This window comes from Ursus arctos, unplaced genomic scaffold, assembly GCF_023065955.2.
Source record: "Ursus arctos isolate Adak ecotype North America unplaced genomic scaffold, UrsArc2.0 scaffold_26, whole genome shotgun sequence".
Classification (NCBI taxonomy): domain Eukaryota; kingdom Metazoa; phylum Chordata; class Mammalia; order Carnivora; family Ursidae; genus Ursus; species Ursus arctos.
In genome coordinates, this window is record NW_026622941.1 from 3181745 (window position 1) to 3207113 (window position 25369).

A 25369-nucleotide genomic window follows, 5' to 3' on the forward strand; every position below is an offset into this window, starting at 1 on the left:
TGCCTGGGAATGTGATTTGGCTTAAAGTACAGAGAGAGTTTTTCTTTTAAAGCTACTTTAGGTTCTCAGTGTATCCATCAATCAACTGACAGCCCCGTCAAGGCTCCCGTTTCCTGTGCAGGTAGGGCCTCTAAGGCTTCTATTTACCATTTAAGGTGAGGGGGAAAGGAAGTGACTGACAGCTCAGCACCAACAATAGAAAGCTATTCCCGTTTGGGCAGAGAAGGTCTGTAAATACTATGTCGCGTATGGGGAAATGGTTTTCTTCCACAAAGTAGCTACAAACTATATTTGAGAGTTAATACTAAGGTATGCATGCATGCATGTGTATGAGACAGAGAGAGAGAGACAGAGATTCTGGATGACTAAGAAGAAACCCTCATTCTGTATCTCTCAATGGCGGTGAGATCTTAAAAGAGTCTCACAGCCCACTTTGGACTCATCTGCTGAAGGGAAGGCCCCCTGTGGTGGTAATCTAGGCTAGAGGTCCTAAAGTAGGAACCCCATACAGTGTTGGCTTATACAGTGTTTAAAATTTAAATTAGTAGCCTTCACCAGCCCAGCCCAATCCCCCACCCCTCTGAAACCCTAAAAAAAAAAAAAAAAAAAAAAAGTCTAAATTTTCCTGAAAATATACACAATGAAATAAGCAGTAATATTCTTTTTAGTTATTTGAAAATGATTAAGTCTCAAATCCTCACCAAAAATGCTATTTATAAAGTATTCCACGTTTCTTCCTTGTCAAGGTAGAATTTATCAAATAAGTTTACCCACCACTTACGAAATGACTTAGCTTTTCTAACTTGCTTGTTTAACTTTTTAGTGATTTAGTATACATAATTATATTGCCACTGTGAATAAGCATAAAATTAAATGAGATGTTATCCCTTAGTCCGTGTGTTCTATTTCAGTATTTGTGACAATAAATCCATGTTTGAGAATCAAAAAAAAAATTTAATTAGTATTCAGTGTGAAACCACCAGGAGATATCACATAAAATGTAGGTTTTCCAGCTTTTGTTGAAAGAAAGAGAAGTAAATAAATAAAAATAGATCTAGCAATCCTGGGCTCTTTTTCTTTTTTCTTCTTAATTAAGGAGATTAGCCCTTCTGGATATCATATTTTTTCCCCCAGCTTGTTGTCTTTTTAATTTGGGTTTATTTTTTCTTTAAAGATTTTATTTATTTATTTATTTATTTATTTATTTATTTATTTTTAAGATTTTATTTATTTATTTGACAGAGAGAGAGACAGCCAGCGAGAGAGGGAACACAAGCAGGGGGAGTGGGAGAGGAAGAAGCAGGCTCCCAGCGGAGGAGCCTGACATGGAGCTCGATCCCAGAACGCTGGGATCACGCCCTGAGCCGAAGGCAGACGCTTAACGACTGCGCCACCCAGGCGCCCCTATTTATTTATTTGACAGAGAGAGAGCACAAGCAGGTGGAGCGGCGGGCAGAAGGAGAGGGAGAAGCAGGCTCCCCACCAAGCAGAGAGCCCTACGTGGGGCTCAATCCCAGGACACTGGGATCACGACCTGAGCCAAAGGCAGATGCTTAACTGACTGAGCCACCCAGGTGCTCCTTGGGGTGTTTTTTAATTGTTGTTGTACGTTTTTATTTCTGTGCAGAAATTTTAAATGGTTGTGTAGTCAAACTTACCGATCATTTCTTTAATGACTTCTGAATTTCGTATCTTGACGAGAAAGATTTTAGTCCCCTGTATTAATTTGCTAGGGCTGTCATAACAAAGTACCACAAACTGTGTGGCTTAAACAACAGAAGTTTATTTCCTCTCTGGTCTGGACGCCAGAAATCTAAGATCAAGGGGTTGGGAGGGTTGGTTTCTTCTGACGCCTCTCTCCTTGGCTTGTAGATGGCGGCCTGCTCCCTGTGTCTTCACATGGTCTTTCTTGTCTCTGTGTCCTAACCTTCTTTTCTTCTATGAACACCAGTCAGATTGGGTTAGGACCCACCGCAATGACCTTATTTTAACTTAATTACCTTTTTAAAGACCCTACGCCCCAAAATAGAATCTGATTTTATTTTATTTTCCAAATAGTAAGCTAAATGTCCCAACTCTATTTATTAATCATCTTTTCCCCTCAAATCTTGAAATTCTTCTTTTATCTTACAGTCAATTTGCATGTATACTTGGGTCTAATTCTGGATACTATTTTATACCACCAATCTGTCTATTCCTGTACCAGTACCAAACTTTTCATTACAGTAATTTTTTAATATATTTTAATTTGCTAGGGCGAATTTTACCCTGTTATTTTTCTCTTTCAGAATTTTCATCACTATTTTTGCATATTTGCTTTCAGCATTTACTTTTTAGCATTGCTCTGCCTTGTTAAAAAAAAAAAATCTGACAGCATTTTTATTGTGACAGGGTCAAATATGTAGATGAATTTAGGAAAGACCTTACATGTTATATTATGGAGACTTTACGTGTCTATATTTTTTCTTAGCGTTGTGTATTTTTGTACTGCTTACATTTTTAACCGTGTGCATGTATTTTTTTATAACCAGAAAAAAGTTCATTTCCATTCTAAAAAAAAATTAAAAGACTACAACAGGGGTAAACAATGATTAGCAGAGATAAATTTATCTAGAGAAGCCATTTTGGAGCTCCTTAAGTCCTTAACCCCACAATTACATCTTCCTTTATGTTTATGGACGTCTTGCTTTCTCACGGTTGGAACAGAATAGATTCGGCAACACATTTTAACATAGTCGGCTTGTTGTACTAACGAGAAATGTTAGCTCTGTCTCATTTCTTCAAATTCAAAAGATATGCTACTCTCTCAAAGGTTGTCCAGGCTGACAGAGGCTGACTGTAAACTCGGCAGGCTTCCCTAACATTCCCCAGCCAAGGCCGTCATTGACTAAACTGAAAAGGGTCAGGTTTCTAGTGACAAAGGGGCAGCTTCAGGTCCTGCTCCGGCCTCAGCAGCAACCAGCTGCTTTTCTCCGGGGAGCTCAAGTGTCTTCCCCGCCCCTCCTGAAGACACGCCAGCCCAAGGAGGGAACGGAAGCGAGCAATCAGGCACCTTAAGTGGGTTGTCATCCTTTTTAATGTAGTGAGAAAGTGATCGGGTGGTACACTTCTTTTTAAGAGATCGTTCTAGCGTTGTTTCTTGGGTTCCAGGTTCAGTGAAGGCCTACTAGTTCTATTTTCTTTCTTGCCCCATTTCCTTCCATTCATTCATTCACTAGTTTCAGCACATAGGGGAGAGTAATCGTTCTAAAATTAAGTCAGAACCGTGTCCCTCGTCTGCCCATAGCCCTCCACTGACTTTGCACCTCACCGGGACTAAAAACCGAAGTCCTTACAATGGCCTACTTCGGGCTCTCCTGGATCTGTCCACTGATTGCCAACATCTGTGACCTCATCGCCACATTTTCTCCTTATCATTCACTCTTCTCCAGCCACACTGGCCTCCTTGCTGTCCCCTTAACGCTGGAACTCGCTTACCTCAGCCGGCTACCTGGGCCACTCCCTCACCTCCAGTGCTGTATGCAAATGTTACCATACGGGTGAGGCATTGTCTGGTCACCCTACCTAAAACTGTAAGCCCTATCCTTCCAGCCCCTCTCCTGGCTCGATTTTCTTTCCTAGAGCTTACCACTATCTAACAATATAAAATCAGTTTCTTATTTACTATCTATCTCCCTTACTAGAACATAAGCTCCGCGAGGACGGAATTGTGTGCCTGTTGGTTGTGTTGTATCCCCAGAGCCTAGAACAATGCCTGCTATGAAGGCATTCATAAACACTCACTGAATGAGTGAGCACATTAGTAATCAGCCTAGGTTGGGATCAGAGCCTTCATCCATCTTCCAGCTGCCTTTCCCCAAAGCCATAGAGGTTTTGGTGTCTCTGGTTCTGTCCCATAGAGGAAGAGTTCACCTTTCACGGAGCCATTATATTAAGATGTGGGGATTCCCAGAGGCACCGCTCCCCTTAGAACTTTTTTCAGGGAAATTGCTTTATTTACAGAGTAAATAATTAAGATCTCTTAAAAAAAGAAAGATAACCAACGGAATCTAAGTTTGCCTACATTCGAACCTTTCTTTGGTTAATGGGAAAGAATCTCTCCTAGCCGTGATGTATTGATTTATCATGCATTTGTTGTCATTTGATACACAGCACTACTGAAATCAATTTGCTTCTTGGTTCCCTCAATGAGGGTGTGGGGGAGGGTGCCCAGATATTCATATATTCAACAAATATTTATTGAGTGTCAGCTAGAGCCAGAATCAGTACAGTGCTGGAGATAATTCTTTCCTTCATAAAATTTACAGTCTAATAGGGGAGATAGACAATAAACTGATTAATAAATATATAATCACGAACTGAAGAAAGCGCGCTGTGGGTAACAAGCAGAACGCTGTGATCAATGATAACTGAGGATCAATGATCCTCAGATACAGGTCTGAGGAGTCACTATTTGAGCGGCAGTTTGAGGGTAAGGAGCCAGCCATAGACGGAGACAGAAATCTGGTGTGTTCTCGGAACGGAAAGGACGCTGAGGTGGCTGAAGCAAAATGAACAAAAAGAGAAAAGACCCGGGCATGCTGAAGATGTTGAAAAAATATGGCTAGGTCATGCTGAGGAGCTTAGGTTTTGTTCCAAGTGCCCTGTGAAGCCACTGAGGAGTGGTGATTAAGCAGGTGATGACCTAACCCAGCTTACTTTAAAAAGATCACTCTTGGAGCACCTGGGTGGCTCAGTTGTTAAACGTCTGCCTTCGGCTCAGGTCATGATCCCGGGGTCTGGGCTCAAGCCCCACATCCGGCTCCCTGCTTATCAGGAAGCCTGCTTGTCCCTCTCCCACTCCCCCTGCTTGTGTTCCCTCTCTCGCTGTCTTTCTCTCTGTCAAATAAATAAATAAAATCTTTTAAAAAATAACAAAATTACATTAAAATGTAAGATATTTCACTAGTATTGATTACATGTTGATATATTTGAATATGTTTGGTTAATCATCAAAATTAATTTCACCTGCTTTTTTTTAGTTTAATGTGGCTACTAGAAAATTTAAAACTACGTAGGTGGTGACTTTATATTTCTATGAGACAGTGCTGCTCTGGCTATTTATGAAAAACAGGTTGGAGGGGAGAGCAACAGAAGAAGCGAGACAACCAGGGATGAGGCTATCGTTGGAAATTAGAACTGATGGGCTAGTTGGGTGGGTTATTATCGTGGGAAATGGGGAGAAGCAAATACATCTGCAATATGGTTTCTGGTGGGGGTTTCTATAAAATTTCGTGATGAATCGAGGATGATTTCCATATTTCTGAATTGAGCAACAGCTTACATATTGGTGCTAAATACTGAGATGAGTAAAACTAGGGAAGGACTGGCTTTGGGTTGGTAAAGGCGTGTCAAGCCCAGTTTTGAACATACTAAGTTTGAGTTACCTGTGAGCCATTCCAGTGGAGATGTCAAGCTGACAGATAGTGATCAGGGACTGGCACTCAAAGGAGAGTGACTAAAGGGACTAAAGAGAAAATTCTGAGTTCTCAGCACATACATGGTATGTAGTGTGAGGAAGATAGTGTCGACAGAGAAGAGAAGAGGGCCCAAGGACTGAGCCCTGAGCGGGTTAGTTAGCTCATGTGCCATAGTGACTGTTGGGGTGTGAGTAGGAGACAAGGGGCCTGCAAAGGAGAACAAAAGGAACAGAGACCTAAGATCAGCACAAGGAAGTGATGGTGTCATTGAACCAAGAGAGGAGCTTGAAGAAAGAGTTCCCAGCTATGGCAAATGCTGCTGAGAGTTCAGAGAGATAAGCACTGAGCAGTACTCACAGGTTTAAGACACAAGGAAGCCATATACTAGGAACGAGCACGACAAAAGCCATTCATCCATGGCAGGTGGGAAAGGAAGAAAGGTAGTAAATGGAAGGTGAGGTAGCAGTATGTGAAGACTTCAGTCTTTAAAGAAGTTTGGCTCTGAAGAAAGCAGAGACAAGGAAGTCACCCAGAGAGAGAGGAGGAATCAAAGGGGAGACAGGAGTGTGGGAATGATAATAGATGGAGTGAGTTTAATGACGAAGGACAAGAAAGGCATAACCAGAGGAGCAAAGTCCTTGAGAGCTGAGAGGAGCTGAGAACTGGGATAGGGGTGCAGTGAAAGAAAGATTTACCCTGGGGCTAATGGAGCTGAAGCTTCAGGGCTCCTTACTCGCATGGGTCTCTTTCGAGACCTAGTTTGCATTTGTATGTTTGTATTTTTTTCTTAAAAAGGGCTTCAGAACCACCGCCACCCCAAAAAAACCTGGATTTGCTCTTGCAAGGAAGAGTTTTTCTGAAAATAAATTTGAAACAGATAAAACAGAGCCAACAGACTTTGATAGGAGGAGAGATGGTCCAGTGTTTCCCAAACTTGAGTGATGACAGTAAAGTAAAACAGTGAAACAAAGTCTCAAGACACCAAAAAATGTATCAGAGGAACCCCAGGAATTTGTGTTCCCCGTTTGAGAATCAGTGATCTGCTTGAGACATTCACACACCTGATCTGGAAATAGGAATCTGAGATCTGTGGCTGGCTTCACCTGTGCCATGTGTGGGGCTGACCTATACGGTCACATTGGGCCACATGCTTAGAAAGACCCTGTGCTTGGGGTAATGCTCTGCTGTCACCATCTTGAAATTCCTCATAATATTTGAAAAAGGAGTCCCATTATTTTCCTTTTATATTGGGCCCTGCAAATTATGTAACTGGTTCTGGCCAAAGGTTGATATTTGACTTTTTCTAAAAATTGAGATATAATCCACATGCCATAAGTACTTGATTTATTTGTGCCTTGATTTCCTCATCTTCAAGTAACCATAATAATTCTCACCTCTTAGGTAGGTGGTATGGCAATGAATGCAAAGTTCTGTGACTTCCTCCAGTGAGGTGACTCTTTCCATCAGGTGAACTGTCATACTTGTTCTGCATTCCACTATGAACTGTGCTTTGGTTTCTTGGAGCTGCGTCTGAGACTTTCTATCCTTACCCCATACCGATAGGATTTTTTTCTTCCATTTCACATCAACGACATTTTCCAAATGAGATTTGAATACATTGATCATGGCATCCTCTTTCTGAAGCTCTCTCTGCTTGGTGGGGTTTGGGTCTATCAGTGATTGTCCTCTGTGGAAGTTGTAAGCAGATACAAATGCAAGACTTGGTTGGGCAAAGTCAGTGCTTTTATCCCTGTCTTATGAGGGTGCTCAAGATAGCAGATGAGCAATGTTAGTGAGAAAAGGGAAAAAGAGAGGATGGTCTGTTTCTGACATTTGCTGGGCCCAAGGCACAAATACAGACAAGGAAACAAACTATAGATTTAATATTTAAAATTTATAATTTATGGTAACAAACTTAAAAATTGTATATCCTTCGACCTTGACAAATATATTTGCAGAATGTTGGCTTTGTTTAAATAGAAAATTTGGACTCCTTGGAGTTCTTGCTGGAACACAACAGTGTGAGGTGAGCCAGCCTCCAGTCCTCCCCATGTTTTCTTCCTATTTCTGGCTCAGAAAGTTTTAGGGGTTGATGGAGCAGTAGCTACAGAGGGACTGGAGGCAGAGGGCATAGAGAACTTCCCAATCTCACCCTTGAGCTGAGCTGGGCATGTGAGGTTTTATTATCATTATAGGGATTCATTTCTCAGAATTGGAAAAGATGCAGGAATGCTGGGGTCAACTGAGGAAAGAGCTCAGGTTGTGTGTCCGAGCCAATGTCCTGCACACCATTAAGTTTAACCTCACCTGCCACTTGAGATCCTCTCCCATGAATGGCTGTCCAGCAGTACCAGGCCTCTTTCCATTGGGCTTGACAAGATCAAATCAAAGGTGCAAGCAGAGATAAAAAGGCATGGCAAGAAGTTTTAAAGAATGGGTCCTTAGACACTGTATTTTCTCATCATCCTACTGCCAATATCGGCATATGTTCCTTTACAAGCACAGGATCAGGTACTTGCTATCTGAACAGCAGGTGCAGGTTGGTGCACCAAGAATTTCTAGAGGACATGGTGGTGGGGAGAAGTGGTGGACACTATCATGATAGCCGGATATCTAGACTCCGAGAGTATCTCCAGCATTTCCATCCAGAGAGGAAAATAGGCTCCTTTGTCATGAGTAGGATGATAAATTGATTTATCCAGGCTCCTGGTAGCTGCCTTGCTTTCTAGTATTTATGTCAAAGAAATAGTGAGAAGCAAAGGGAGCTGCCAGGGACATGGTACTGCCAGGTAGAAAGAGTTTTTCTGAAAATAAATTTGAAACAGATAAAACAGAGCCAACAGACTCAGGAAGACAGTGAGCATGAGCAAACAATGTGATGACCACGGACCCAGCCTTGCCCAAAGCCTAGGAACTAACATTCACAGCCTATAAATTCTTCCTCCTTTACCCTTTTTTTTCTTTCTTTCTTTCTTTCTTTCTTTCTTTCTTTCTTTCTTTCTCTTGCTTTCTTCTTTCTTTCTTTCTTTCTTTCTTTCTTCCTTCCTTCTTTCTTTTTCTCTTTCTTTCTTTTGCATGAGTTACTTTAAGTTAGTTTTCTGTCATTCACAACTGAAAGAGTCCTGACTAACCCCTGGAGTAAGGCCCTATATTCATGAATGGAGAGTTAAGATGAGTTGATTAGTACAGGGAAAATACTTCCAAATTATGCCTGTCCATAAGTATGGTTTAAATTGGATATATTCCTTTGAATAAGAACTGATAAACATCCTTTGCGAATCTGTATAAGCACTTGACCAGAAAGACTGGGTAAGCCATTCTTTGTAACCCCACTCCTTACACACAGCAACAGTTGCCTGAATTTTTCTAGAGTGCGTAGCAAAGAAAGCAAAAAAAAGCCATATATGTCTATAAATATCCACCAACCAGCTGACATTAAGACTGTGTTTGCTACTGACTCCCATGATAAAGGCCATATTGTCTTAATTACATGATCACACATGAATACTTGAGGTCCTACCAAGTGTAGAGCGTTAGGATCAATATGGCGGCAGATGCAGGGAAGTAGAAAACATTGGTCCTTCCTTCAAGGACTTTATAAAGTTATTTGGGAGAGAAAACCTACGTAGAAAGTTAAAAAACCTACATAGAAAGTTAAAAAACTATGAAGGTTTGGAAAAGAGTTTGGGAGTTTGTCAGTTCCTCAAAAAGTTAAATATGGAGTTACCATTTGATTCAACAATTCAATTTCTAGGTATTAACCCAAGGGGAAAGAAAATTGTACATGAATGCTCACCATAGTACTATTCATAATAGCCAGAGATGGAAATAAGCCAAATGTCCATCAGCGGAGGAATAGATAAATGTGGTATATCCATAAACTGGAATATTATTCAGCCATAAAAAGGAATAAAATATTATGGTACAAAAAGAAATGTAGATTTGGTCTTTGCTTCTCGTTCCTGGCACAGAGCTCTTAATACCCTTGGAATTTCCTATGTGATGAAGTGATAGGAGAGTCTTCTGTTATTCATAACAAGCCCCCTTCAACCGTACGCGAGTTCATACTAATGGGGTGACTCTTCGTGGGCCCCTAGATAGCTTCATGATGGGAGCTGGTTGCAAGCAAGATCAGCCATGATTAGAGCTGGAAGTTTCAGTCCCACTCCCAACATCCAGGGAAGAGAGAGAGACAGAAGCTTGAGTTCAATCACCAATTGCTAATGGTTTAATCAATTAGTAATGAAACATCCATAAAAACCCCCTAACCAGTGGGGTTCAGAGGACTTCCAACTTAGTGAACACATCAAAGTGCTGGGAAGGTGGCATGTCTTGAGAGGGCATGAAAATTCTGTACCTCCTCTCTCCATACTTTTCCCATGCATCTCTACCATTTGGCTGTTCCTGAGTTGTGTCCTTTATAATAAACTGGTGACAATAAGTAAAGTGCTTTTGTGAGTTGGAGTTATTCTAGTGAATTGTCAAACCTAAGATGTGGGTTCATGGAAAACCCTGAATTTGTAGTTGGCTGGGCAGAAATATGGATAGCCTGGGCACCCCATTAGCAGCTGGTGTCTGAAGTGAGGTTTAGTCCCGCAAGACTTACCCCTTAACCTTGGAAGCTCTGATGCTAAATCCAGGAGTTAGAGTCAGGATTGAGCTGAATTGTAGGACACGCAGCTGGTAGCAAGGAATTGGTCCATGTCAAGAAGAAAGAACCTTAGAAGCACTGACACATGCTACAACGTGGATAAACCTTGAAAACATTATAGTAAGTAAAAGAATCCGGACAGAAAAGGCCACATAGTCTATGATTCCATTAATATTAAATGTCAAGAATAGAGCAGTTATAGAACAGAAAGCAGATTCATGGCTGGCAGGGACTTGAAGGAAAGGGAGAACTGGAAGTGGCTGTTCATGAATATGGGCTTCCGTTTGGAGTGATAAAAATGTTTGGGAATTAGATAGCGGTGATGATGGCATAACTTGGTGGATGTACTGAAAACCACTGAATTGTACACTTCAAAAATAATCAAATAAATAAACTTTTGTTTAAAAGAGCAAGGGGAAGGAGTGTGACACGGTTATACGTGAGAAGTTATCACAAGCTCTCCCTGCATAGAGCAATGCATTATGAAGGAGGCACTATAATGACACACAGGACAAATTATAGCTTCCAGTCAACGGACAGTGACTTCAAAATAGCTGATTCCATAACGGCTATTTTCAGGCTATTGTCTTAGCTTAGCCTAATACAGAAACCAAGTGTTTCTATCTTAATCACATAGCCAAATCTTTGCTGACTGCCAACAGCTACTTTCCTCTTAGACTTTTTAAACTGATTATAAGAAATCATTTGTTATTTTCAGCTAAAAATAGATACAAGAGATATCAAAAGACTAAGGTTGCTATATTAGCCCGTGTTCTTCCTGGAAAGCAAGGACTGAGACCAAGCCTCAAGTAAAAAGTATTTGGGGACAGTAATCCCATAGAGGTAGGGAGAGTAAAACAGGAAAGGAGAGAAAACCAATACAAAGGTGTAATCTCAAAACGCTTGTTACAGTAAACTGCATCTCCGTCTCTTTAGGGCATTTTGAGGATCCACGTGGAATGGCCTCAGAATTACCCACCTTAGATCAGGAAGGATCGGTTCTTGATCACATCGGTCAAGGTCTGGCACAAACTCCCCTGCACGTCTAGGTTGTGTATGCGTGAGTGCTGGGTGGATTTTGTAGGAATTCCCTCACCTCAGAGTTCTGGGGCAGAACATAAGAATTATGCCAGAGAGAAGTTGGTTGCTTCTCCATGGGACTTACACCATTGGCTCTCCTGGTTTTCAGGCCTTTCGATTTCGACTGGAACTATACCACCCACTTTCCTGGGTCCCCATCCTGCGGACAGTAGATCATAAGACTTCTCAGCCTCCATAATCATGTACTCCCTTTGATGACACTGTACTGGAGGACATCAAATGCATGTAACATCATGCCTAACATGGCTCCTTAACTTGAAGTGAAGAGAGTAACAATAAGCTCTCCAGCTACCGAGAGATCATAGGAACCTCTTTCTTGGTCTCTTAGATTACTCCCTCTAGGGATAGCTGGTTACCATATTGTGAGGACATTCATGCAGCCCTATGGGGTAGAGAAGACCTTATGGAGAAGAGCTGATGCTTCCTGAGAACACCCAGCATCAATCTGTTAGCTATGGATAAGGCGCAGTCTAGGAAGTGGGCCCTCACTGAACACTGAAAATGCTGGCACCATAATCTTGAACTTTCCAGCGTCCAAAACTGTGAAAAATAAGTTTCTGCTGTTTATAAGCTAAAAAAGAAAAAAAAATTGGGGCTAGAGTAAAAAGTAATAATAATTTTAAAAATATTATAACACCTCAAATTTACACCATGTTAATGTCAAATATATTGCTGTAAAAAATTCATGCAAAATTTTAAAAATATGATAAACAATGAAGGCTAGGAGAGCAATAGAAGAATCACTTCAGGCTGCTGACATAAGGATTATAACAGAGGTGAAACTTGGATTTGTAACAGTAATATAGTTCCATATCATAGTTATCTGGTTTTGTTACCATGTCTACTTAAATATAATCTATTTTACTTATATATTGCTTACAATTTAAGTAGTTCTCGCTTTCCTTACCATGCAGGGAGTCTAAAACCATGTAAAAATTAAAGAAATAAGATGGGGGAAGGACAGTCTTTTCAACAAATGGTCCTGGAAAAACTAAATATACACAAAGCAAAAGAATGAAGTTGGACCTTTATCTTACACCATATATAAAAACTAAAAGAGTGGATCAAACACCTACATGTAAGTGCTAGCACTATAAAGTGCTTCGGAAAAAGCTTAAAAGGAACTTTCATGACATTGGAGTTAGCAATGATTTCTTGCATTTGACACCAAAAGCATAGGCAGCAAAAGAAACAGCAAATAAATTGGACTTCATCCAAATTAAAACATGTATGCATCAAAGCACACAATCAAGAGAGTGAAAGGACAGCCCACAGAATGGAAGAAAATATTTCCAAATCATTTATCTAAAAGGGATCTGTATCCAGAATATACAAAGAACTCCTACAATTCAACGACAACAAAAAGACACTACCCAATACAAAAATGGGCAAAAGACTTGAACAGATATTACTCCAAGACGGATACCTAGACGACCAGTAAGCACATGAAAAAATGATCGATATCACTAGTCATTAGAAAAATACAAACCAGGGGCGCCTGGGTGGCACAGCGGTTGAGCGTCTGCCTTCGGCTCAGGGCGTGATCCTGGCGTTATGGGATCGAGCCCCACATCAGGCTCCTCCGCTATGAGCCTGCTTCTTCCTCTCCCACTCCCCCTGCTTGTGTTCCCTCTCTCGCTGGCTGTCTCTATCTCTGTCAAATAAATAAATAAAATCTTTAAAAAAAAAAAATAAAAATAAAAAGAAAAATACAAACCATATTGAGATGCCACTTGACACCCACTAGGAAAGCTATTATTCAAAAACACCAAAACAGCTGAGAAGAGCAAAAGTTGGTAAGGATGTAGAGACATTGGAACCATTGTACTTTGCTGATGTGAATGTAAAATAGTGCGGCCACTCTGAAAAATAGTTTGAAACAAAACAAAACACAGTTTGGCGGTTCCTCAAAAGCTAAACATAGAATTACCGTAGGATCCAGCAATTCCACTTCTGGGTATACACCCAAAGAATTGAAAGCAACAACTCAAATAGATAGTTCACATCCATGTTATAGCAGCATTATTCACAAGAGCCAAAAGATAGAAAGAACCATGTGCTGAAAAGATGAATGGGCAAACAAAATATGATATACCGATGATGAAATATCATTCAGCCTTATAAAGAAAGGAAGTCAGTACAAAAATAATGAAGCTTAAAGACGTACTACGTGAGCTAGGCCAGGCATAAAAGGACAGATATTGTATGAATCCACTTTTATGACGTACATACAAGAGGCAAATTCATGGAGACGGAAAATAGATCAGAGGTTACCAAGGTCTGAGGAGGGAGGTATGTGGAGTCATTGTTTAACAGGTACAGAGATTTTGTGTGGGGTCACAAAAACATTTTGGAAATAGATACTGGTAATAGTTATACAACGCTGTAACTATAATTAGTGTCACTGAATCGCACACTTCAAAATGCTTAAAATGATGAATTTTATGTTACATGTCCTTTGCCATAATAAAAAAGTACAGGAAGGAAGTGAGGGGGAAAAGAAGAAGGAAGGAAGGAAGGAAGGAAGGAAGGAAGGAAGGAAGGAAGGAAGGAAAAGGGGGAGGGATGGAGGAAGGAAATATCGCAAAAAGTTCTTCAAAGGGACCCCTTTGGTAACATCCAGGGCAAATCTGTACCATCTTAAATTAATAAAACAATTTTCAGGGGTGTCTGCGAAAGACAAGCGGGTGAATTTTTGAGCAGGACCGGTAATTCTCACCTGTGTGTCAACCAGGGTATCTGCAGCTGCTGTGCCTGGTCATGACAAGGCTCTGAGATCGTTTCAGGCTGGGCAGCTGGCGAGGGTTACTCTGAAATCGAACCCCTACAAGGTGTAGCTTTCCTTTCCACCTATTTGTTTGGCTCCGATTTCCTTGCCATGAGCCAAGGCCAAGACCAAGGCCAGATAACCACCTGGCACCCAAGGATTCAAGGGAGACTTTGAGGCACGATCACAGCGCCTGTGCAGCTTCTGCCACGGGCTCCCAGAATCCTCCGTCTGGTACCCTATCTGTCCCGCACTGCCATCTTTGCTTTTAAAATGTTGGTCTTTGAATCCTAGGCATTTTTCTGCGGAGTTGCTGAATGGGGCTCAAGAACTGTTTTTCTGGTTCTTCCTGTTTAGCACCTGCTGTTATGATTGTCCTCTGAGATTCACAACAAAAGGTTTTTCCTGGCAGTGTCCTTCTGCTGTGGTGTACAAGCAGCTCCAGCTGGTTTGGAGCCATGAACTCCGGCACTCTCTCCACTCTCCTCCTTATTCTGCTTTCAGATCTTCCATGTGGGACCCAAGAAGTGCCCGTCCCAGCAGCCACCCTGTGTCAAAGCTTGCGGCTGACACTCCTGCATTTGGCACTATTCCCCCTGAGAACTTCCTGCTTGTTCTTTTCCATGATTCTACAAGGCTCTGTCTTTCTTTGCTTGTATCCTGTGGGGAAAGATTTGCCTCTCTCCTTCAAAGGCTTACACTGTGCAGGATCTCAGATCTATGACCATTTTCAGAGAACTGTGTCCACAGGAAAAGTTTGAGCAATGTTCTCTTCAGTGCTCCCCTGCCAGAAATTAATTTTGACATCTTACCACATAAAAGTTTTCTTTAACTGACATAAAATTTACCATAAAAATTATCATCTTAGGGGTGTCTGGGTCGCTCAGCCAGGTAAGCGTCCAACTCTTGGTTTCAGCTCAGGTCATGATCTCAGGGTTGTGAGATCGAGCTCCAAAGCCACTGGGCACTTAGCGCAGTCTGCTTAAGATTCTCTCCCTGGGCGCCTGGGTGGCTCAGTCAGTTAAGTGTCTGCCTTCGGCAGCACAGGTCATGATCCTGGGGTCCTGGGACGCGTCCTGCATCAGGCTCCCTGCTCGGTAAGGAGTCTGGTTTTCCCTCTGCCCTCCCCCCTGCTCACGATACCTCTCTCTCTCTCTCTCTCGCTCTCGCTCTCACTCTCTGTCTCTCAAATAAATAAATAAAATCTCTAAGAAAAATAAGATTCTTCCTCTCCCTCTGCCCCTCCCCCTCCTCTCTCTCAAATAAATAAATGTTTTAAAAACATTCCCATCTTAGCCGTTTTTTAGAGTACAGTTGAGTAGTGTTGAGTACATTCACATTGTTGTGCAATCTCCAAAACTCATTTCATTTTGTAAAACTGAAACTCTACCCATTAAACAGCAACTCCCCTTGTGTCCTCCCCACCCCCAGTGCCTGGCAGCCACTGGTCTACTTTCAGTCTTTGTGAATCTGACTAGCCTCATGTAAGTGGAATCACACAATATTTGTCTTTTTGTCATTGGTTTTTTTTGCTTAGCATAATATTTTCAAGGTTCATCCTTTTTCTAGCATGTGTCAGAATTTCCTTCCTTTCTAAGGCTGAATAGTATTTCATTGTATGCATATATTTCATTTTGTTTATCTATTCATCCACCGATTTTGGCTCTTGTGAATAATACTGCTATGAACATGGGGGTATAAACGCCTCTTTGAGACTCTGTTTTCACTTCTTTTGGATGTATACCCAGAAGAAGGATTGCTGGATCATATGGTAATTCCATTTTTAATTTTTTGAGGAATTACCATATTGTTACATAAAAGCTTTAGAGGATAACAAAATCACTCAGAAATGAACGGAAGAAACTGGCTAAAGCGATGCAAGATGAGGGGCGTCTGGGTGGCTCACTCAGTTAAGTGTCTGACTCTTAATTTCAGCTCAGGTCATGATCTCAGAGTGTGGGATTGAGCCCCATGTCAGACTCCACTCTGGGCGTGGAGCCTGCTTGAGATTCTCCCTCTCCCTCTGCCCTCCCCTTGCCACTTGCGTGCACATGTGCTCTCTCTCAAAAACAAAAGTGTTGCAAGATGATAAGTCTGGAATCTTTAAAATTTATCATCAATATTTTCTTCGTTCTTAGATTTTCCATACCTCTGTCTCTTTCCTTTCATTTTAGTCTATAGAGTGAAGATTATACTCTTTTTTGTGTGCCTGAGGCCTATGGTAACCATTTCAGTTTATTAGAGAGTGTCCTTGGGATCAACAACTGAGGAAGAAAGGGGAAAGAAGCAAAATTGAGTAGAAGGAGGAGCGGAGCTGCCATGCAGGCCTGATGACAGCCTCATCCCAAACCACAGGGAAGTGTAGGACTAAGATGGCTTATCAATAATCCCATGTTTGGCCAAAACAGCAGTCTCTATACTCTTCTTGGTCATTGGACATGGGCTGCCCTGGGAAGAACATGACCTTGAGCTAGGCTCTCTGCATTTGAGATAAGCTCCGAAACCTGCAGCCGTCTGCCACCTTTCCAATAGCTGGGGCCATAAGGCCATCCTTGAAGGAGGGGTCTGGGCAGCATACCACTGTACCCATCACCGTAGTTTTTGTGAAAGCCTATTGAGGGAAGCTTCAGAAGCACCGAAGATCATGGGCGTCAGGCACCAGTGAGAATGTGGCAGTGCAGTGCTAAGTGAAGTACGTCATTCACCGTAAGAGTGTCCGAGTGTGGTGGTTAAGAGCATGGACTCTACAGCTGGAATACCTGGTTTGTGGGCCTATACTCCCCAGAGATGTGAACCTGGTCAGGTTATTTGACCTCCCTGTGCTTCAGTTCCCTCCTGGGACCGAGGGTCCTAAGAGAAGGTATGATAATAATTAGGTATTATAGGTATTATAAGTATTAAATGAGTTAATGTGTATAAAGTGCCTAGGATAATGTCATGCCCAGAACAAGCACTCTATGTATAACTATTATTAAAGATAATATACAAAGGTTTATAAAAGTTAGAGTGAAGACAGGGGTTTTAGAACCAATAGAAACAGTGGGAAAGGAGGTTGAGAGAGTCAGAGAGCTGGTAAAAAGAGTAACAAAATGAGCAAGGATGTACCAGACGATGAGAAATGAGATACACAGAGAAGATAATAAAAATGGGAAAAATGTCTAATTGAATATTAAAATCAAAGGGCAACAAATTAAACAATTTGAAATCATGATCGGGGAGTTGGTTCTCTGAATACTCAGAATATTTAAAGGGTCTTACTTTCAGCAAAAGGGCTTCTGATTCCGTCTTTCCAATCATCCCACCATACTTTACCTTCCTCCTATTCACTTTTCAAGTCCCAACCCCCTCCTGACCAATTAGGAGGAACGGTCATTGTAGGAATATTTCAAATGCAGACATAGTACACTCTTAATAGAATGTGAATGCTGCCATGAAGCAGGTGAAGCAAAGATGAGACAAGATCGACACAAGAAAGATGAAAGTGGTGGCTAAAGGCAAAGCAAACGTACTGTCAGAGAAAATGGAAGTTGAACCCAGGAGCATAGGGCCACCTGGCTGGCTCAGTCAGTGGAGCACGCAGCTTATGATCTCGGGGCTGTGAGTTCGAGCCCCATGTTGGCTGTAGAGATTATTTAAAAATAAAATCTTAAAATAAAAGACAAACCCACGAGCATAATGTTAAGGAAACAAGCACTCCAGTCCCTTTCACACTGGGCCATCAAGCAACCCAGAGGAAAAGCTGTACCTAATAGGAGCATAATAGAACGGTCAATAGCGCCCAGAATCTGTCTTGATTCTGTGACAGACTGAAGACTGACGGTGTATATAAAAATCACACATTTTTCAAGGTAGAACATAAAAAAAAGAGTATGTTGTATACTTAACTGATAACGATCTTTAACTGTTCTGACTCAGTGACAGTCCTGTCACTGTCTCATCCACGTGGCTGGACCTCTGCTCCCCACACATTTCAGTCCTGCTCTGCTTATGCACAGGACTGTGGGATTACATAGAGCTAACCCCACCCAAACCTCTGAGAAGAGAGTTCTCTTTGTTAAGTATGGTCTGAGTTTAAGGCCAATTATTTGCATTTTTTGTGTTGTATTGAATACTGGATTTCTCTCCTGATTGCCCAGCATAACAGCACATCTTTGAAAAGTGGCTAAGCTCCTGAGAAAACTCAGAACCAAAAGACGGGAGCAGGAACTGATCCCCAAGTTCAGAGCTCCATCTTCAGCTGCTCTGCCAACAATGGAAGTATTATTCTCATCCCTCCATCAGCAGAATCCATTGTTCTCTGGTTACAACAGGAGTGAGATAAATAGCAGCTGTGAGGCCCCTGCCCTTCCTCCTCCAGGCCTGGGTACTGAATGTGAGAAGCCTGGCATTAGTACAGAGGGTTCTGACAGTTCTCAAAAGACAGAGTTGATGAAGATGTGGGCATAAGATTCACTCTTTAAACACCATATATTGTCTGCAAGGAGACAGTAGGAGAAGGCTGAGATGTTACAATAACTTTATCACTAATATTTTCCTATATGTTCCATATGAAATAACTAGAGAAACAACATAGTTTTGCCTGTAATTCATATACATATATTTGCATTTGCCAAGTCTTACCTAGTCTTTGAGCCAATTTTCAAGTTTTTCTCCTTTTTTTCTTGTCTTGATTTTTATGCTTCCTTCCTGCACCTTACCTCCTCAGATTCCTTACAATATATACTCAAGCCTCATTTTTCATGGTAGTTATGTTTTATGAAGTCATTGTGAAGGCTGAATTAGTGAATAATGAACCATTGCTCCTAGGGGAAATACAGGGTTTGGTTCCTCCAAGTTTCTAGTCACAACATTTGCACTAACTGATCATTCATGTGTGTTTCTGTTTAAAGACAGCTTATCTAATATATATTATTGATTCATTAACATTGAGCTTACAGCCAAGAGCCACTATAACTCATGCCTAAAAAAAGCTTATCTAACAGGTTTTTTCTCTGTAAGGAAAGTCATATCCTTCTTGTGCTTAAGGACACTAGACAGCACTCCAGTACTATACTTGGAGGCCTTTTAAAACAGCAAAATCACCAACAAAGAGTACAGAACGGTAAAAAACAGGGCACTGAATGGACCTTGAATAGGACGTTTATTTATAGAATGAGAGCTGGAACGAGCAGGCAGAACGTCGTATTGATGGCCTCAGCCGGGAACATCACGTGCTTAGGGCAGCTCACGTTTTTCACAGCTCTACATATGTGTACATATGAACTCAAAAGCATCGCTAGAGGGGAGCCTGGCTGGCTCTGACAGTAGAGCATGCAACTCTTGAGCTCAAGGTTGTGGGTTTGAGCCCCACGTTGGGTGGGGAGATTACTTGAAAGTAAAATCTTTCTTTCTTTCTTTCTTTCTTTCTTTCTTTCTTTCTTTCTTTCTTTCTTTCTTTCTTTCTTTTTCTTTCTTTCTTTCTTTCTTTCTTTCCTTCTTTCTTTTTCTTTCTTTCTTTCTTTCTTTCTTTCTTTCTTTCCTTTCTTCCTTCCTTCCTTCCTTCTTTCTTTCTTTCTTTCTTTCTTTCTTTCTTTCTTTCTTTCCTTTTCTTTCTTTCTTTTTTTAAGATTTCCTTAAGAGACAGAATGAGCAGTGGGGAGAGGCAGAGGGAGAGGGAAAAAGAAACTCAAGCAGACTCTGCACCGAGTGTGGAACCCCACGCAGGGCTTGATCTCACAACCCTGAAATCAGACCAGAGCCGAACCAAGAGTCAAACACTTAACCAACTACACCACCCAGGTGCCCCAAGATAAAATCTTTTTTAAAAGCAAGCAAACATTGATAGAGTGGTGCCTGGCTGGCTCAGTCAGTAGAGCATGCAACTCTTGATCTCAAGGTTGTAAGTTCAAGCCCCATGTTGGGTGTGGAGCCTACTTAAAAAAAAAAAAAAGCATCACTAGATTGGTTTTGGGCTTACAAATAAATTTCAGCAGATAGACAAATTTGTAAGGACACAGTCCTGTAACTGTACACATTAGTGAATGAGAATGTTTTGTTGGTGAAGTTTTGTCATGGATACAGATATCAAGAAAACATGGTTCTATAAGCTTTCAGAACATGGAGAATTCTATTCTAAGTTCACTTTGGGATGTGTCAGCCTTCCTATAGAAGAATGACACTGGCACATGCCTTAACTCCTCTGTCATTCAAACATATACTGGGAGATGCTTTTCCACTATTGGACATTTATTAGCTCTAAGCCAGTGATTCTTAAGTGCTGCCCTGGGTGGACTGGCGGCAGCAGCTTCCCCTGGGAATTGGTTAGAAATGAAAACTCTTGGGCCCCACTCCAGATCTGCAGAATCGGAATCTCGGGGGGGGGGGGGGGCGTCTAGCAATCAGGGTTTTAAAAGGCCCTCCAGGAAACTCATCTGCACCCTCAGGTTTGAGACCGATGCTCAAAGTCTTGCAATTTATCTGGTCCCTTCCTACTTCCCCACCCCCCCCCACCCCCCACCCCCCCGTGGGCCAATGGCTCATTGTCCTTTGGTGTAGAAAGAGCCAGGGCTTAATAGAAGACCTGGGGTCAAATACCACTTCTGCCTTTTATTGTGGGGAAACCTGAAGTTACTTAAATACTCTGCCCTCCAGTTTCCTCATCTGTAAAAATGTGGAGATTAAAAGAAACAGTAGTAGATGAGAAAGTGCTTAACACACAAAAGGCCCTCAGTAAACGTCAGCATTCTTTTATTTCACTCCCTTTATTATTCATTCCTGAATAAGACAAGAAGGGTGAAGAAAAAAACAAACCCCAGAGACAGTTTTCTTTATTTAGAATAGAGCTTGGGGTTTTATCTCAGAGAAAACAATGGTCATTTCACCATGCTTGGTCTGCCATCTCCCCGCCCTCCCCCCTCCACCCCCCCCACCCCCCCCCCCACCCCGCTTTCTTCTGTCTCTTTCTTACTTAAGGAGAGCTGGTCCTCTGGTCTCAGTGTAGCTACAGGGGGGGAAACACACTAAAGTCCTTCAAAGGGAACCCGGACTATTTCACTGAGTTCCTCTACCTTGATATACAGTTAAAAAGTAAGTCCTCTGGACTCATTCCATCCTTCTATTTTGCTTCTATCTTCTACTTCCACCCAGAGACTTTTTGTTCGGCTCTTCCTTTAGCCTAAGACACAGAGGCTTCCGTTCAGTTGGCTTGCTAAGATCCCTTAAAGACCATCTTTGAAAAATGGGTGAGTACGGGCTACTACCAACGACCCCTCCGACCCCCCCCAGAAACAGCTGAGGGACCACTCGTGGTTCAACCTGCCAGCCCTTCATCTTGAGTCATGCAGTCATTAAAATCAAAACAGAGCCCAGCTAATTGTTGTGTTTGGAGATTGTAATTCTGCATATTAGAAGAATTTTTTTCTTTGAAATTGCCTGTTTTGTTTCCTCCCTAGAATTGTAGTTCATCTTCTTTGGCTGCCGGCAGTGACGTTATCTTCCTGTCGTTAAGGTCTACTGGAGGCATCTTGTAGACCTGCTATTGTTGCCGATGCAGAAAAGAGATTGTCCCAATCTTGATTCCTTTCCCTTGAGCAATTGGTAATGTTCAGTGGGTTCCTCAACACTTATGATGAGGAAGAGAGGGCACCAGTCCTGGAATTTTCATGGGAAAAACCAAGGAGAATTTAATGGTGAAAACCAATTGCTCTGTTTTACATCAGGGAAATTCCTTAATATGGGTTTCAAGACACCTCCTCAGCCTTCCTCACTCCAACCCACCTTAACTTTTTTAATACTCAACTCAGATTTTGTTTCAGCTAGACAAACCTGATTGCCATTTCCTTCCCTGTGCAATTTCTTTTTTTAAAAACAGAGCTGGAAGAAGCTGAGATCCAGAAAAAAGAAATTATTTCTCCAGATCATATTTGGTCCAGGGCTCTTTCTCCAGCATTATACTTCCCATTCCTACTCCACAGCCCTTGTCTTAGGCCTTCCTTGTTAGCCTAAACCTTGCTTTTTCCTTTCTGCCAAAACCTGTGTTTAAACTTTTCAACTCTTTCTGGAAATTTATCTTCTCTAAAAAATTAGACCTTTCTGGTCTTCATCTGGCTTTAATCACCCCATTTGCTCCAAGACTTTTTTCTCCTCCAGGTATAGAATTATAGACTGTAGGACCATAGAAATTTCTGACTTAGAGGGCCATCCCAATTTTTATAGATAAGGACCCAAACTAGCTAAGTCAGTAATCTGAGATTACTAAACTAGTTAAAGAACAAAGCCAAGACTTTGAGTCCTTAGTTCAAAAGTCTTCTTTACTACATAATATCTATTTGTGCTTCTTTTCTCTATCCATATTCTTATGTCTTTTCATGAGGTTCATGCTTCTAATTTCTTTTGTCACCATTACTATCATTATAATCGTAATCATCATCATTCAGCAGGTCCCCAGAACCTCTTGAACAGTGCTCCTTAACTCTTTTTCCTTGTATCCCAGATGATTACAGCTCTATCACCCTGTGAGCGTCCATCACCCTCAAGCCTCAAGGAAACCAGGGTTGGTACAATGAAAGAAACATTGCTACTGATGCAGGAAATCCACTTGTTTATTGGAAACACCAAGTACCAAAATAGAACTAGCTGAACTGGAAGAGCAGCAAAGATGGGGACCACAGGAAACATCATTTCATGGAAGCTGACCCAAGTCTTGTCTGTTAGAATTCACAGGATCCAATACCAACTAGTGTGCAGATGCTGAATTTCAGAAGAGCCCCTTATACCTTGGCAGCAATGAATACACTGGACACACTGGACAGCAATGAATTCCTGACTCAGGCTGAGCTGACCCGATTCTCTTATGGCAATTTTTTTAAGATTTTATTTATTTATTTGAGGGAGAGAGAGAGAAAAGAGATCACAGAGGGAGAGGGAAAAGCAGACTCACGGCTGAGTGGCAAGCCCGACGCAGGGCTCAATCCCAGGACCCTGGGATCATGACCTGAGCTGAAGGCAGATGCTTAATCAACTGAGCCACCTGGGCATCCTTTTATGGCAATTTAGAATTAAGACCTAGAATCACTGGTACTGGACCTTTAGGAGCCAGGATTGTGAAGTGTTGTAAGGTGAGAGCCCAGATGGTCATGTCTGATGATGCTCTGAAAGAGAGAGGATAAAGCGGAATCTCAGAGAAGCAGAGATGAGACCCTCAAAGAAACAGACAGCAATCTTGGGTCCTGATCCACACTCCTGGTTCCACTTCTTTGTGGTCTCTAAGAAACCCAGTAAATCCACTAAACCCCCTCTGCTTATACTTCTTCCTCTTTTTCCCCTTGGCTTGAACCAGCTGAGTGGGTTTCTTTTGCAACAAAGAAGTCTGAACTAAAGGCTTCTTCATAGCGGCACCTGCACAGAGTTGGGAGACCTGCCAGGCACCTGCAGAGTTGGGAGGTCAGGGAGACGGTTGCCAAGGATTTGAAGGCATTGTTTCCTTCTCTGTAGGAGGCAGTGCTTGTCAGTGTGTGATTTTCTGTGATTCAGATCTTACAATCATAGATATTTTCCTTGACCCCACTCCCACCCCTATCCAGGTAAACACAGCGACCGTTGCCATCCTTCAGCATTCCCAGAACTTCATTTCCTCCCATGCACTTCCTTCTGAAGAACCTCCAGGACACTTTTGTTTGGGTGGAGACAGAAACAAGCTCAAAGCCCTGTTACAGTGAGTCCAACTGGTCTTTGGCTCTTTGCCTCTGATGTCTCTGTTGGGAGGTAGAAGGGGGTATTACAGAGATTCTCCAACTTCAGTCAGCAGAACACTACCTTTATGATTTCTGACACTTCCACATACCACCTATAATTTCCTTAATATTTAAAAAAATATCCTTTTTAAACTTCTTTGCTTAGGTTCACCTACAATATTCATTAAGGATACCATGGGTTTGTTATGCATATTATATTTTTCTAATATACATTAAAATGCAAAACTATTGCAATAAAGAATATCTTTTAGTACCGAAGATCGTCCCACGTGCACCACTTTAGGCGACGCGAGTGGAGCATGGCCTCTGGAGTCGGACAGGCCTGCTTCAGATCTTAGTTCTGCCGCTTAATACCTCTGTGACCTTGGACAAGTCACTTAATCTTTCTAAACTTCAATTTTGTCATAATGAACGTGTCTTCATCAGGATTTTGGTATGGATTAAATGGGATAAGTTTAAATATAGTTGGTTTCAACTGCATAGCACATTACCTAGCACGTGGTAAGTTCTCAATAGACGTTAATCTTCTCACCATTGCCGTACCCTCTACGTCTTGACTTTGTCTGCCCCTCTTTATTTCTCCCTTCTTCTCTTCTCCATATACGTCTGAAACAGGCACGAGCATGAAGTGAGTTTGCTTACTGAAGTGGATGGAATTTCTGTAGATCCCTTCAGAGACCAGGAAGGAAATCTAAGTGTGAGGCGTCTGCCAGGTTCAGATTTGTTGTATCTAATGACCTGACTTATTATCCTATTGTGCTGATGTGGCTGAGATAATAGCATTGTTTCTATAGAACCTAGTTTCCAGGGTGTTCAAAGCCCTCACGGACCTTATCTAACTTTTCCCTGTTAAATGTGGACAAGCGTTGTCTTCCTCAATTTTCAGGTGGAGGAATCAAGACCCCAACAGGCGTGGCCTGGTCACTCAGCAACACTGACAGACCACACGGCCGAGTCCGGGACTCCTGATTCAGAGGCGGAGAGATCGCCTTAATGCAGCATTCCCCATCTGACGTGGAAGGGGGGGCGCAGAAAGCGTTCTGCTCTCAAATAAGATTTGTACGATGAACCCAGTGTTGAACAAATAAACAGCTTTCTTTTCTGCAGGACTTGTCAACCTTTCAGGCCCTCATATGCATTATTATTCTCCAGCAGAGATGCAGAGAATACTTACTTATCCAGATCGACCACCGTGTACACCTACTTAGCAAGTCTTAAGATCGCTCTCTTCAGAGGGCTAGTTTGGAAACAGGGCCTTTGTTGATCGTATTGGCATGAATTCTACTCCACTAAAATTCCTTTCCGTTACAAAACCAAGCTGCGCTTGGAATGCTGAAAAATAACCGTTTCTGAAATTATTCTGCCCCCACATCACCCTTGTCCCACCCTGGAGACTGAGATTTCATTCCTGTATCACAAGCCATTACATGCCTGAGGCACTGATTTCCTCCACAGCCTGTCTTCCATCATGCGCTGGCTCGTGGGGAATATTTTAACTCTTTATTTGGTTCCTTGGTTCTTCCTGAAATGTGTATCATTTTTAAAATTTTGAGAACTTAAAATAATATAAGAAAGTAATTATTTCTAATTTTTAAAAATAAAATCCAGAGAGAAAATTAGAGTTAGAATTATACACGAATGAAGCCAAATCCTACTGCAG

At 41.8% G+C, this 25369-nt stretch overlaps 1 long non-coding RNA gene across 1 annotated transcript; it reads left to right on the forward strand.

Annotated features, from left to right (window-relative positions):
- On the forward strand, nucleotides 1–24793 carry LOC130541862 (uncharacterized). The gene is made up of 3 exons (XR_008955932.1): nucleotides 1–121; nucleotides 23539–23669; nucleotides 24596–24793. It is a non-coding gene; the product is annotated as an uncharacterized LOC130541862 (long non-coding RNA).
- Nucleotides 24794–25369: the final 576 nt, after the last annotated feature.